The 14,498-nt window shown below is 35.1% G+C and overlaps 1 protein-coding gene across 1 annotated transcript in view; it reads right to left on the reverse strand.

Moving 5' to 3' along the window:
* ZNF804B (zinc finger protein 804B) overlaps positions 1 to 14,498 on the reverse strand; it is a 492,414-nt gene that overhangs the window by 79,992 nt on the left and 397,924 nt on the right. The window lies entirely within an intron of this gene.

The raw sequence follows: 14,498 nt of genomic DNA on the forward strand, positions 1-14,498 counted from the left end.
TAATTCCAAACAAAAAATAAGTTTATTTACTTCATCTTTCAATTATTTAAAAATTTCATTTGAGAACTAGCTTATTATATTATCTAGGTTTGTGTTTTATAGTTCATCTTGCAGCATAAGTCAAAAAGATATATCACTTGGGTTAAAAATTCTAATAGTTATTTACTGAGATTACTTTAGGGCTAAGCAAAAAGATACAGCTCATTTTTTAGAAACAGGTAGATCTTATTTCTAATAGTTATCTGTATAAATTTACTAGTGTCACGCTCCATTCTAAAACATTGAGGTTTTTACTCTCTGGAGTAGATGCAAAACTACTTCTTAAGAAAAATCCTGGATTTTTTCTGGGGTTTCTCCAGCCTATCCCTCAGAAACCTACCTCCACATTGAAATGAACATAAGCTTTGTTTCTTTAGTAATAACAACAAAGCTCAAGGGTATGTCTTTAAACTGCTAATGGAATGGCTATGCTCATACTTAGCAAGAAATCCTCAAATTCATGGTTGTGCAATACTTACCAAAGAGGATTTCACTACGCATTTATGTTTCTGCCTAGAATATTTTCTGAGTAAGTCATACAACCACATATCTTTGCACTCTGGCACAATTTTATTGGTTCTCCCATAGAATTACCTTTAAAGAATCCATTGTTATAGTTATTCCAATGATTCTGGATTGTTAAAAATCTTATAGAAATAAAAGGTTACCAAATTTTGGAGGATAGAGTGGTTTATAATATTTCTTTGTTATGCTTTTAATGTCCATGGGGTAAGTAGTAATGTTTTAACTTTCATTTTTAATATTTATAATCTGTGCTTTCTGTAGCTTTCTTTTTTTTAGTTAACCTAACTAGATATTTATTAATTTTAATTTTCATCAAGTACCAACTTTAGGCTTTATTGGCTTTCTTCATTCTTTCTTGTTTTCAATTTTATTAATTTCTCCACTACTATTTATTTCTTCTGTTTACTATTGATTTAATTTGCTCTTTTTTTCTGCAGTTTCCTAGGATGTTAGCTTAGCTCTCTTAGATCTCACTTCTCTTCCAATATAATATTCAATGCTGTGTACTTTTTCAAAGCTCTGCTTTTGTTGCCTCCCCTAAATTTTGATAACTCTTGTTTTATTTTCCTTTATTTTGTTTTTTAAAGAAAATTTTATTTGACACATTCTTCTTTGTGTCATATTATTTAGAGTGTGTTGTTTAATCACCACTTTTTTCAGAGGCTTCCAATTATCTTTTCATTATTGCTTTTTAGTTTATTCCATTTTGGTATGAATATATTTTATATAATTTCCATTTTTTTTTAATTGTCAAGGTTTGTTGTTGGGAACTGTCCTGCCTGGTTTCTGGGACTGGAGCCTCGCTGACAGGCAAGAGGGCCCCAAGGCTGGAGCTGAGCAAGGAGGCCTTGGGAAAATAGGCCACTGAGGAGACAAATCTGTCCCCCCGGCAGGTGTGTAGCCTCTGCCTCCCTCATATCACCTTGCTTGGCCCCAGAAGATGGCTGATTAGTCAATGGTGGGTAAGACCCCTCAATGACAGGGACAACCTAAGACAGGCACAGTCACATGGGGGTCATCAGAGAAGGAATTGGGAGACACGGAGAAGGGGCAAAAGACACACCCCCTCGGTTTTTTCAAGGCTGGAGTCCTCATTCTATCTGAAAGAAGTGTTCTTATCTTTTGGCTGCTCTGCCCTGCCCCCTGACCAGGTCAGTGAAACAATACTAAAGGCAGATATAGCCATAAACTGGATCAGGTGGTTCCTGGGGACAACTAGGCCTGGAAAAGGAATGCATTAAATTCTATGAAACTTACTTTGCTAAGAATGCCCTCGAGTAAACAAGTACTGATGTTTGGGGCCAAGCATAGAATGTGATCAGTTTCCCATGTTTCAGGGCCTAATGGGCGCCACCTTGTCTACCAGACCCTGACCTGAGGCAAATCTTTGTGTTCCTTCATTCATAGCCTTTTTGACATTGATTGATGAGATTTGCATGCATGCTGTGTACCCCTGCACATATCATTCTCAATAAAAACCACTTCAAAAGAAGGGCTTGGGGCATTCCTCACTAGAGGGAATCACCATCCCCTTTTCCTGGCAGACCGAGAAGTGTCTGGAATGACTGACTTAATTTTCCTCTAACCACGGAGATGCAGGAGAACTCTGCAGGAATGGAGTACCCCCATCAGTTTGTTTTATGAACAGAATATGGTCTGTCTTGGTGAATGCTTCCTGTGAATTTGAAAGGAACATGTCATCTGAACCTTTTGTTTATAGCTGGCAATTGATCAAGTCAAAGGATGGTACTGTTCAGGTCAACTATGTTCTTACTGTTTTTCTGCCTGCTGAATACACAATTTTTTGATACAGAATTGTTGGTAGCTCCAAGTATAACAGTGGATTTATCAATTTCTACTCATTGTTGTGTCAGGTTTTGCCTTACATATTTCAATGCTCTGTTGTTAAACATACACCCCAGAAGCACTGTTATGTTTTCTTGCTGGTTTGACTTCTTTATCATTATGTTTACCTTTCTCCATCATTATTTTACTTGCTTTGAAGTCAGTTTTGTCTAAATAAATATAGCCACACCAGCTTTCTTTTGATTAGTTTTATCAAGGTACATGTTTCTCCATCACTTTACTTTTAATCTATCCATATCTTTATGTTTAAAGTAGGTTTCCTCTAAATAACATATGGTTGGGTCTCTCTTGTTTGAATAAACTGACAGCCTGTCTTTTAATTGATAAATTTAGATCATTAACTTTTAAAGTGATTATTGATATAGGTGGAATAATAGCTACCATACTTGTTGCTGTTTTCTGTTCACTGCTCTTGTTCTTGGTTTATTTTTGTTTTTGTCTTCCATTCATTTTCTGCCTTCTCTGGTTTTAATTGGGCATTTTATGTTTCTATTTTTACTCCTTTCTTAACTATCAATGACCCTTCTTTTAGTGATTTCACATGAGTTTGCAGAAAAAAACCCATTTACAACTAACCCAAATCTTCATTCAAATAGCACCATTGCACTTCATGGGTAGTGTAAGTATCCTATGACAGAGTATTTCTAGTTTCTCACTTCTGTTTCTTATAATTTTGTTGTCATTCATTTCTTTTATTCATAACCTAAAGTCACTGAATACATTGTTTATATTATTTTGTACAAACTATTATGTGTTAGATCAATTAAGAATAAGAAAAAATATAAGATATTATTTTTTCTCTAATGCTCTTCTATTCTTTATGTAAATGAAGTTTCTGATATATATCTTTTCCTTCTTTCTGAAGGATTTCTTTCAACTTAATTGTGAAGCAGGTCTGCTGGTGACAAATTCCCTCAATTTTTTGTTCAACTGAGAAAGTCTATATTTAGCCATCACATTTGAAGGACAACTTTGCTGGATACAGAAATTGAGACTGGTAATTTTTTTCCTCAGTACTTTAATATTTCCCTCCACTTTTCTTGCTTGTATGGTTTATGCGAAGAAGTCATGTGCAATTTTTATCTTGCTCCTCTGTATCTAAGGTGTTTCCCCACTAAACCGCTGTCTACTTTCAAGGTTTTCTCTTTGTCTTTGATTTTCTGGAGTTTGGATATAATATATCTCACAAACATGTACATATTTTTCTATATTTTGTTTCTGAGCTTCCTAGATCTTTAGTTTATTGTTTATAATGAATTTTGAAAAATTCTCAGTTATGGTTACTTAAAATATTTTTGGTATTTTTTTTCTTCCCTTCTGGTAATATCTTATATGGATTTTATACCTTTTGTAATTTTACCATAATTATTGAGTATTCTGTCTTTTTTTCTATTTTTTTAAAAATTTATGCCTTTCAAATTGGGAATTTCTACGTACATACTTTTAAGTTCACTGATTCTTTCCTTTGTCATGTTCAATATATTGATGAGTCCTTCAAAGGCATTCTTCATTTCTGCTGTAGTTCTTTAGATTTCTCACCTTCCCTTTGATTTTTTATTAGAGTTTTCATTTCTTTTATGTCACTCATCTGTCCTTGTTTGTTTTCTATTTTCTCCATTAAATCCAATAGCGTGTATCACAGTTATTTAAAATTACGTTTGATTATTCCAACATCTCTGTCATATTTTAGTCTTGTCATGGTTTTTGTACTGTCTCTTCAAACTGTGTTTTTGTCGTTTAGTAAGTCTTGTGATTATTTTTTTTTTAAGCCAACATGATGTGCTGGGTAGATTGAACTAAAGCAAATTGACCGTTAGTGTAAGATTTCATGTTCATCCAACTAGGGGTTTGATTATATTTAGTGTTTGCGGTAGCTATAGTTACCAGAGGCTAAAATTTAATTCTGGCATCCATGTTTGTATCTCCTCTATTGACTTTGAGTTTCCAAAAGACTTCTTAAACAAGACTGGAGATAGGCTGTTGTTTCTGTTGATTTTTCTATTGTTTTTCAGGAGCTCTGCTGATATGGCGGCAAGGTGTCGGTGGGAGGAAGTGAAGTGTTCTGTAGCACCATGACCGAGTCTCAGTCTTTAGCGATCCCCTCGCCTATGACTTTCACAAGTGTTTCTTAAGGTTGGTTTGCCCCTTCCCCACCACCATGGGTTACAGGAAGGCTAAACAGGGAGATAGGAATTCACTGCCTCAAGACTGATTAAAAAAGTTTTTCTGGAAAAAGTTTTTCTGGAAAAAGTTTTTCTTGAAGACAGGTCTTAAGAACACCAGAAGGCTCTGACACCTTTTAAAATGGATACATTTCCTCATCCCCTGACAGTAGCCCAAGGGGGATTTTTTTCTTCTACTGCCACTATAAGAATGAGATAGGACTCCTAGAGGTAAAATTCATAAAAGCATGGTGCTCTTCCTAAGATTGCCCTCTCTCCACCAGAATTTTAAATCACACTTGTCCACACTGAGCTTCCAGCAATATATCAGTTATAATTTAGATTTTCCTACATTGTCAGTGATTCCCTAAGAATTCCTGGATTCAACTTTGGTGAGTTGTGATTCTCTGTATCCACCTGTCAGTTTTTCCAATTTGGGGGCAAGCAGTTTGCCCTGTAACCTCAATTCTGGTTCTGAGAACAGTTGTTGATTTCAGTTTGTGCAGATTTTGTCTGGTTATGTAGATGGGAGTGACAACTTCCAAATGTCATACAGAATGGGCCAGAAAAGGAAAGTGGTTACTTATTTTTAAGTCAACAGAATACACAGTATCTAGCACAAATGATTTTTAAATAACTGAAAGAGTGAATTACTGAACAAATGCCACATATGAATTGTAGACTCCCATGGAAACAGGAGAGAAATAATGAATTAAAACTGATTTACAAGGTAAGTATTGCTCCCTTTTCTAACCTCTGACTTTATCATTAACATGTGGGGGCAGTGAGCCCAGGCTGACCTACAACCCTGCAATATTTTGGCTATTTTAGTATAATGGGTATAATGTTATTACTTAAATAACAAAGTTTACTTACATTGTTATATAGATGAACTCATCTAGCGTAAGATATGCAGAAGATAATAATACTTATTAAATAAGGAAAATAATATTGTCATGTGTAAATCTTGAACCATGGTATACTAGAAGCTGTTATTGAACACTGAAAGCTTAATTTCATGCATAATTCATTCAGCATAGGGCTGTCATAATATGCTAAAATATTATGTCAGGAAGCTAGAATGTAAATTAGAAAAACTAAAAAATAGGCTTGGAAAAGTAAGCCAATGGATTTACAAATGCAAAAAGCATATGCATGGTAAAGAATCAAGACTCTGCTGCATAGTTTCTCATGGTGTCTGACATTTGACAGACAACAAAGTGAAGTTGTTAAATTGTGTTCAGAAAGAAAAAGGCCAATAAGATGATATGGCTCCAAGGACCTAACACTAGCAGCAATGTTTTTGTTTGTTTGTTCGCTCTTGTTTCACTTTCTAGTTTATGCATAAAATTATATTAAATGAGAGAAAGTTGTATTTGACTACAAATTTATGTAGCCATAATTTCAGAGATAAAATATACAAGAGATCCTTCCAGTTAGCTTCCCATTTGATGAGAGAATCCCTCACAAAGTATCCTTGAGAAATGGGCCTCCATATTTTGGTGATTGTAAATAATGCTGTAATGAACTTAGGGGTGCTTATGTGTAGGCTATGCCCATCAGCAGGTGAGTAGATAAAACAACTATGGGACATTTACACAATGGAGTACTACTCAGCTGTAAAAAAGAACAAAATATTACCCTTTGTGACAGTATGGATGGGCCTGGAGATTATTATGCTTAGTGAAATAAGTTAGTCAGAGAAAGACAAATACCATATGATTGCACTCATATGCAGAACATAATGAACAAATGGAACTAATAAGCAAAATAGAGATAGACTCATAGGTAGCAGGATAACAGCTAAAGGGCTTTTAGGGGGTAGAGGGATTGAGCAAAAATGAAAACGTGCTCATGGACATGGACAACAATGTAGTGATTGCAGGGGAATGGGGTAAAAGGAGACTAAATGGTAATGGAAAAACTACAATAAAAATGTTTTTAAATGGTCCTCTAGCCCCTCCTTGGAAAGCTCACCTTGTGAATTATGCCTACATCAGCTTTATTGAGTATATACTGTATGCTAGGCACTGGGTTAGGGATTCTCATGCATTGTTTCATTTGATTATCACAATAACACTCTGAGGAAGGTAGCATTGGTCCTATTTTCTTGAGAAATAGAAGTGGCATTGGCCCTCAGATAAAGAAAAGGAAGGAAAGAAGGAAGGAAGGAAGGAAGGAAGGAAGGAAAGGAGGGAGGGAGGGAGGAAGGGAGGAAAGGAGGGAGGGAGAAAGGAAGATGTACAACATAACAGATAAAGCAAGCAGACTTCTGAGGTGAAGATAAGATGATATCAGTCCAGAAATCTGCTAGAGAAGTAGAACTGGGAATCTGGAGACCAGGATTAGAAATACTAGAATTGGCTAAAGTTTACAAAAGAGCATATGGACCAGCAAGTCCCCAAACCTACTCTAGCAGAAATCTGAGGCTTGCTCTCTGGAAAAATTGAACCAGGTAGGATATAGTCTTAGGAATACCTCATATATTTCAGGGCTAAACTATAGCCCTGGAAGTCACCGATGAAAAAATGAATTACTGCCCTATCATACCATATTGAAGATTATCACATGCCAAACTCAATCTATGCACACAGAGGAGTGTCAGATAAACAGCCAAGTACTATAAATTATTTTAGGGATGCCTTTAGCATTAAAACTAATGTTTGTCTATTTCCTCTCTCTCACTGTCTACTGTCTCTCTCTTCTCATATACATATTCATGTAATGTGAAAAAAGGTTCAATAGAAAAATTGGAATATAAAATTATGTATAACTATTACATATATAATTATATATACAGTATGGGGCAAAAGTAAGTTAACAGTTGTTTGTATGGAAAATGACACAAAATAATTAATACAAGAATAAATTCCATAATTCATGCTCTAACAACTATAAACCACTTTTGCCATGCCTTGTGTGTGTGTCTGTGTGTGTGTACCAGAAAGCTGTGTTTATAGAGTGCAAACACAGCAGGAGATAAGGATTATTTTATTTCACCAAAATTTATGGTTCTGAGAGTATTCATTCCAGGGACTTCTGTCTATATTTCTTCAATCTTGATGATCTTACAAATCAACAAGACTTTGAAGTATTGTTGCTGCACTGAGAGGACTATTAACTTAAACATATTATGCTAAATATATTATTGGGCCAATTCAGGAAGTATTTGGAGAAAATATAAATCAAATTGTAGGAACAAAGCAAGAGGTAACTGGATTTAACTCATTTAGACGTTTTGGGAATCTTTTTCCCGTGGAGACAAGAGGACAAACATAGTTTTGTTTTCTTATTTTATCCTGAGCAGGTAGAGATGGGGGAGAATCAAAAACAATATTTTAAGAGTGAATCAATTTGGAGTTCAAATCCAGGCTTGACAAGTGCACAGCCCTTCTTGAGTGAAAATAAATTCTATTGTGAAGCAAACAAAGATTAGGAGGATTAAGCTTTCCATGTGAAGGATCTAAAAGTGGATTTGTTTTTTTATTACTGCAGATATTTTTATGGGTTAATTGTATGAGGATCCAGCTCATTTGCTTTTTTCTAAGTTGAGGTGAGCCAGAGTATCTCTGGGTCAGAAAAAACTGCAGCTGCTTGTAAGAATGTGTATATTTTCATGCCAGTATTTGCAGCTAGCAATCGTGAGAAAGGCATTGTGACCTGTAGGTTATCTCACAAAGAATTACTTGCTACTGACATATTAGTTGTATTAATGATTACAGTGTTGTCTTTATCCAAATTTTTATAATTTGAATACACATTCAAATTGCTTTAGTAGTAATGCTCAGCATTTACAAGGAATTATAAGAAGTCGAAGGTGATAGCTAAAATAATTGAGTTATTTCCAAAAACCTAAGTTATACATGGAATTGGGTTGTTAAAGCTAAAAATTCATATCCCTTTGTTTAAGAATATAAAAAATCCACTTTGTTATTAATAAGCTATTTTTCTCTAAAAATAATACCTAAGAAAAATATTTTATTTTTTATTACATCATAAAAATAAATATTACCTGTCTAATGCAATAATTTAAAGCTACAAATTTCAGATTGTTTTATTTCATTCTTTAAATTTAAGTATTGACTTATTTCCCTATAATTACAACTAATCTATGAATAATATAAGCTTTATAATAAAAGATTATTACATGAATTTTATATTTAGATAAAAGACTACAAAAACTTTAGAAATCATTTATTAAACTGAAGAATTATGAGTAATTATAAATTTGAGAAGGAAAAGCAGAAAGAAAACTGCATAATACCTTGTTTCTAGTTCGAAAATCTTCTATTAATGGGTAACAGAATTAATTCCATGTAATTTTAGATTCTCTTCTAAGTATATCAAAAAGAGCATATTGTTGGAAGATTTACCAAATAGGCCAAGGAAACTGTGTTACTCAGGCCAAAAATACTCTCAGTCAAATCCCTTACCATCATTATAATCATCATCACAATCAAGAAGAGTCTATACTGAAGCAAGAACAAATAGACATATTTAGCTCTGGAATTTGAGAAAAAAATGATTCTGCATGTTTTATTTTAGTGCATATTTTATTTCTCCCTACATAAAATTTACTTTCATTAAAAAAGGAAATTATACACTCAGCTCCACTTAAAATTCAGGTAATTTTTCAAAATATTTTGTGCCAAAATAAATCACTAGATAGAAATATTTCAATACTATCCAAGAAAGCAGTATTACAAGATGTATAGCAAATTTAAGTATTTCAATGTCTTCCAAAGTGTACAGCATGTACAAAAGTCTGCACAACATTAATATCTTTTGATCAAAGGGAATTTGAAAAATGCTGCTAAATCATTAAGCTTACCGTGGGATCTCAGTTCTTTTAATAAGCACATACAAGTTTCCAATCTATGCATTAAATACATGGAAGAATATGTTGAAATATAGCCAAGAGATGGGAAGGCATCCCAGGCAGAGGGAAAGCTATGGGCCAAGATGAGCGTGTTGGAAAGCATGAGATCTTTTGAGAAACTGTAGGGAAATTCTGGAGTTGCAGGAGATAAATCTGGATATGGAAGCAAGAATTAGACAGTGGCTGTTTTCAGTGATAGACTAAGTAGTTCAGACTCTTTACAAAAGCAATCACCCATTGAAGATTTCCAAGCAGAAGAGAGGTAATATAAATGTGACTACTTGGGAAGGTTACTCCGGCCATAAATAAATAGGTAGGTTTGGAGTGGGAAAAATATTGGAAACAGGGAAGTCAGTTAGAAGGCTCTAGCACATATTCAAGAATGGGATTAAATATGAATGATATTTCATGAGTGATAAAATAAAGAATGAAAGCAAGAAATATTGTAAAATAAGAATGAGAGGAATGAGATGCAGTTCCAAAGTATTTTAAAGAGCTCCCCAAGAGAGTGGAGGTGACTATAGTGGCCACAGTGAACCTTTTGCAATTTCTCTCTGGGTGGGTCATATTTTATAGCCACTCCCATGCCTTGATTTTAGGTTTTCTACCACACAGGGACTATCATTCTTGATAACATGGTTAAATTCTATTCATTTTAAAAAAGAATTCCAGCTTACCTGACATCTTTTTTTAAAAAATTAGTTTTGGCCCTGGCTGGTGTGACACAGTTAGTTGGAGCATCATCCCATAAACTGAAAGATCATGGATTCGATTCCTGGTCAGGGCATGTGCCTGGGTTGTGGGTTCAGTCCCAAGTCCAGGAGCATATGAGAGACAACCAATTGATATTTCTCTCTCACTAAAATCAACAAGCATGTCCTCAGGTGAGGATTGAAGTAGTAGAGTTTTGTATGCTTTTAGTATCCCAGGTATACAATATCTACAATTTATTTTAAAGATTTATTGACATGTGTGTCTCTCCTCAGACTATAGGCTACCTAAAGTTAGGCACCAAATTTGTCCATATTCCATTATATATTGTATTTGTATATAAAGTAAGCTAGAGAAAAGAAACTGTTATTAAGAAAATCATAAGAAAAAGAAAATAGATAAGTGGAGGAGGTGGAGGAGGTGGAAGGGGAAGCAGCAGAGACAGGCAGGCTCAGTGTAACTTTATGAAAATGCATCATAATTTCTGCCTGACTTTATTGCTTTTTAGTTTATCTAACAATGTTTCCATATGGTACCAATCCTTCCATTGTTTGCTTTAGTTTCAGGGCTTGCATCACGGAAGGGTCAATGTCATAAAAGAAGTCCAAAGCAGCCTTGAATAACCGGAACCCTTCTGCCAGGTTGCCTAACGTCAGTTTGTTTTCGGCACTCCGTCCACCGCTTCTCCCTCAGCACCTGGCACTGGTTTGGAAGCACTCATCTTCATCAAATCGTCTCCTGTTAATTCCTCTGGCATGGTGTCTGCTGGCTTTTCCATTTCTCAATTTCTACGAGACCCATATCTTGAAACTCTTCACCCCCCACTTTTTTTGACATATCTACAATTTCTTCTATTCCCTGATTGCCTGTGTTATGAATTATGTGAAGCCATATACAACACCTGGACACAGTTTCCCCAGCAGGAATGTATTGTTCTGAGCTTGATGGCTTTTTCTATAATGAACAATGCATCTTTGATGGTGTAATCCTTCCAGACATTCACAATGTTCTCTCTTTTGGGGTTCTCTTCTGTAATGTTGACAGTTCTTACATAGAGTATCATGTACTGAGGTGTAAAGGTCCTTATAACCCCCTGATCTAGAAGCTGAATTAAAGATACTTTGTTTGGGGACCAATGGACCACTTTGACCATTTGGTATGGAACTTCTGGGGTTCTGAGTGGCTAGGAGCATTGCTCAATATCAAAGTTAACTTTAAAGGATGGATACTCAGGTTCCTTCCATATTTTGGTGATTGTAAATAACACTGCAATGAACATAGGGGTGTTTATGTTCTTTTGAGTTAGTGTTTTTAGTTTCTTTGGATATATTCCCAGAAGTGGGATCCTGGGGTCACAGGCAGTTCCATTTTTAATTTTTTGTGATACCTCCATACCGATTTCCACAGTGGCTGCATCAATCTGCAGTCCCACCAGTAGGGCAAAGGGTCTTCTTTTCTCCATATCCTCACCAGCACTTGTTTATTGACTTATTGATGATAGCCATTCTGACCTGTGTGAGGTGATTTATCATTGTGTTTTTAATTTGCACCTCTCTGATGATTAGTGATGTTGAACATCTTTACATACGTCTATTGGCCATCTGTATGTCCTCACTGGAGAAATGTCTATTCAGATCTGTTGCCCACTTTATAACTGGATTGTTTTGGGGGGTGTTGAGTTTTGTAAGTTTTTTATAAATGTTGGATATTAACCCCTTATCAGATGTATTGGGAAATATTTTCTCCAATTTCATGGGTTGTCTTTTAATTTTGTTTTGGTGATTTCCTTTGCTGTACAAAGATTTTTTAGTTTGATGTAATCCCATTTGTTTATTTTTTTCTTTTTTTCCCCTTGCCTGAGTAGATATATCAGATGAAATATTGCTATGAGCCATGGGATATTAACAGAATGGAATATTATTCAGTCATAAAAAAAGAAGAACTTTTACCCTTTGCACTAGCATGGATGGACCTGGGGAATGTTATGGTGGGGGAGGGGGATATAAGGGAGATAAATGGCCACGGAAAAATGCAATAATAAAAATAAAAAAATAGTCTTTCACAAGAAAAAAATAAATTTAAAGGAGTAATATTTAAAGATGGAATGGAACACCTAAAGCATCAATGGCACCAACCAGTAAAAGGATCCTCATTGTCTAGGCCTCCTTGTTGTACAATCAAAAGACTGGCAGTTGGTGTTTATCTTTTCTTTTAGGTTCATGAGTTAGAAGCTTCATCCATAAGGACCCTCCTAGTCATGAACCCAACTGCATTTACAGAAACCATAGAGTTAGCTTATTCCCTCTTGCCTCAAATCTTGGTGCTGGCTTTCCCTCTTCCCTTTCTTGCTGATAAGTGTCCTTCGCAGCTCCCCTGCCCTTTTGTCTGCTTTGAAAACCTGGTCAGGCAAATGTCCCTTTTCCTCAATGATTTTCTTAATGGCCTCTGGGATCTCATCTGCAGCCTCTTGGTCAGCAGAAGATGCTTCTCCTGGGGTCTTGATACTTTTTTAGTCAAATCTCTTTCTAAAGTTACCTAACCATTCTTCGCGGTCATAAAATTCTCTAGCATTAGATCTTTTACCTTCTTTTTGCTGTAAGTTGTCATACAATGTCTGGTTTTTTTCCTAATCATATTTGAGTCTATAGGTATTCTTTACTGATAGCAATCCTACACCCATGTAAAAGCTGCATTTTTAATATGATATAACACCGTGTTTTGCAAAAAGTACAAGGTTTTCATGCCTGCTGGCATAGCTGGTATGACAGCTTTATTCTTTTTTTACAGTGGTCCTTATGCTGGATTCATTTATCTTGAAATGATGGGCAACAGTAGCTACAGACCTCAATCTATCAAGTAATTAAAATTTTTCTTCTAGTATCAATATTTTTTTTCTGCTTCTTAGGCACACAAACTTTCAGAATCACTAGGGGTACTTGGAACGGGTCTTCTGGTCTTATTAAAGGTATAGCATTACACTAAACATGATGAAAAACATGAGAGAACTGCCAGAGATCACTTTTTACTAGTACACCGATTACTGGAGGGAACTACTCAGGCAGATAACATCACAAGGTGTTTTAAACATGTGCTAGAAATACTCACAATAGCAACAGGAGGTGGCTACAGAGTTGTTACAGCAGTACACAGAATGTACTACAGTTAATATTTTCAATTATAATTTTAGTACCACATATTCATTTATTTGTATTTCTCTCAGCTGTGAATGACACCGTGTACTGTCTGTGTTTCGTGCATAATTTTGATAACTTTTAACTTTTTATAATAAATTTGTGTATATTTTATGGTAGTAAATGACAAAATAAACTAGCATCTACATGTATTTTCTACATTCATGACACACACACACACAAAACTCTCTCTGAATTTTTTAGTCTTTCTAGGCTACACAGGTTGTCTGTTAGTTTTTTCAAATTGTCTCAAATCTCAAAACACTTTTCCAATATATTTACTTTAAGAATCTTCACATGATTGGACCTGCACAGTTCAAACTCACGTTTTTCAAGGATTAATTCTTTACTGAAATAAAACTAAAGGCATATCAACCAAGAGTTTAGATAGTTTCGCATCCTGATTTCAACTGACCCAAATTCATAAATCATTTTTGAGACCAGGAAAGAAGACCATAAATGATATTATAAGATTACTGTTAATTTTTAGATATGATGATGACTATGTTGTTTTAAGTATCATTTTATATCTTGAAATACTTTCAGATGAAATGATATGATGTCTGGAAGTTGTTTCAAAACAATGCCTGGAGGTGGAGGGGGAAGAGAGTGAGCAGCAGTGGTAAAAACACAAGGTAATGTACTATTGTCACTGGATGGTAGCCACATAGCTCATTTTTATATATATTTTAAAAATTCCATTTTCTATTATTTTAAAGTGCATGTTCCTGGGCCCCAGCTCAGAACTACTGAATTAGATTATTTAAAAGATAATCTGGAGATCTGCATTATGAATGAGTTCCAAAGTAACTGTTAGGCACACAAAGATTCAGAGATTACAATTTTAAAACAATTTATCCTGTAGCTCTTGCTCTTTTCAGTGAAATACAATTACATCCCCATACCATAGCTTTAAAAACAGACAGTGTCTTGCATCTCCCCAGGCCATGCATTTTTCTATGAGTGATGTTAGTCAAAATATTTATTGCTGTTCCCTGTGAACACTTTAGGCCTAGATAATACAGGACATACCCACATATTCCAGTATCTGGTCCATTTGACATCAGGAGTGTTCACCTTCTCACAGCTGCTTGCATGAATTCTTTAGCCACGTGGGATTTCTTT

Source organism: Pteronotus mesoamericanus, unplaced genomic scaffold (genome assembly GCF_021234165.1).
Source record: "Pteronotus mesoamericanus isolate MK-2021 breed Mesoamerican mustached bat unplaced genomic scaffold, CSHL_Meso_final scaffold_85, whole genome shotgun sequence".
In the NCBI taxonomy this organism is placed as follows: Eukaryota; Metazoa; Chordata; class Mammalia; order Chiroptera; family Mormoopidae; genus Pteronotus; species Pteronotus mesoamericanus.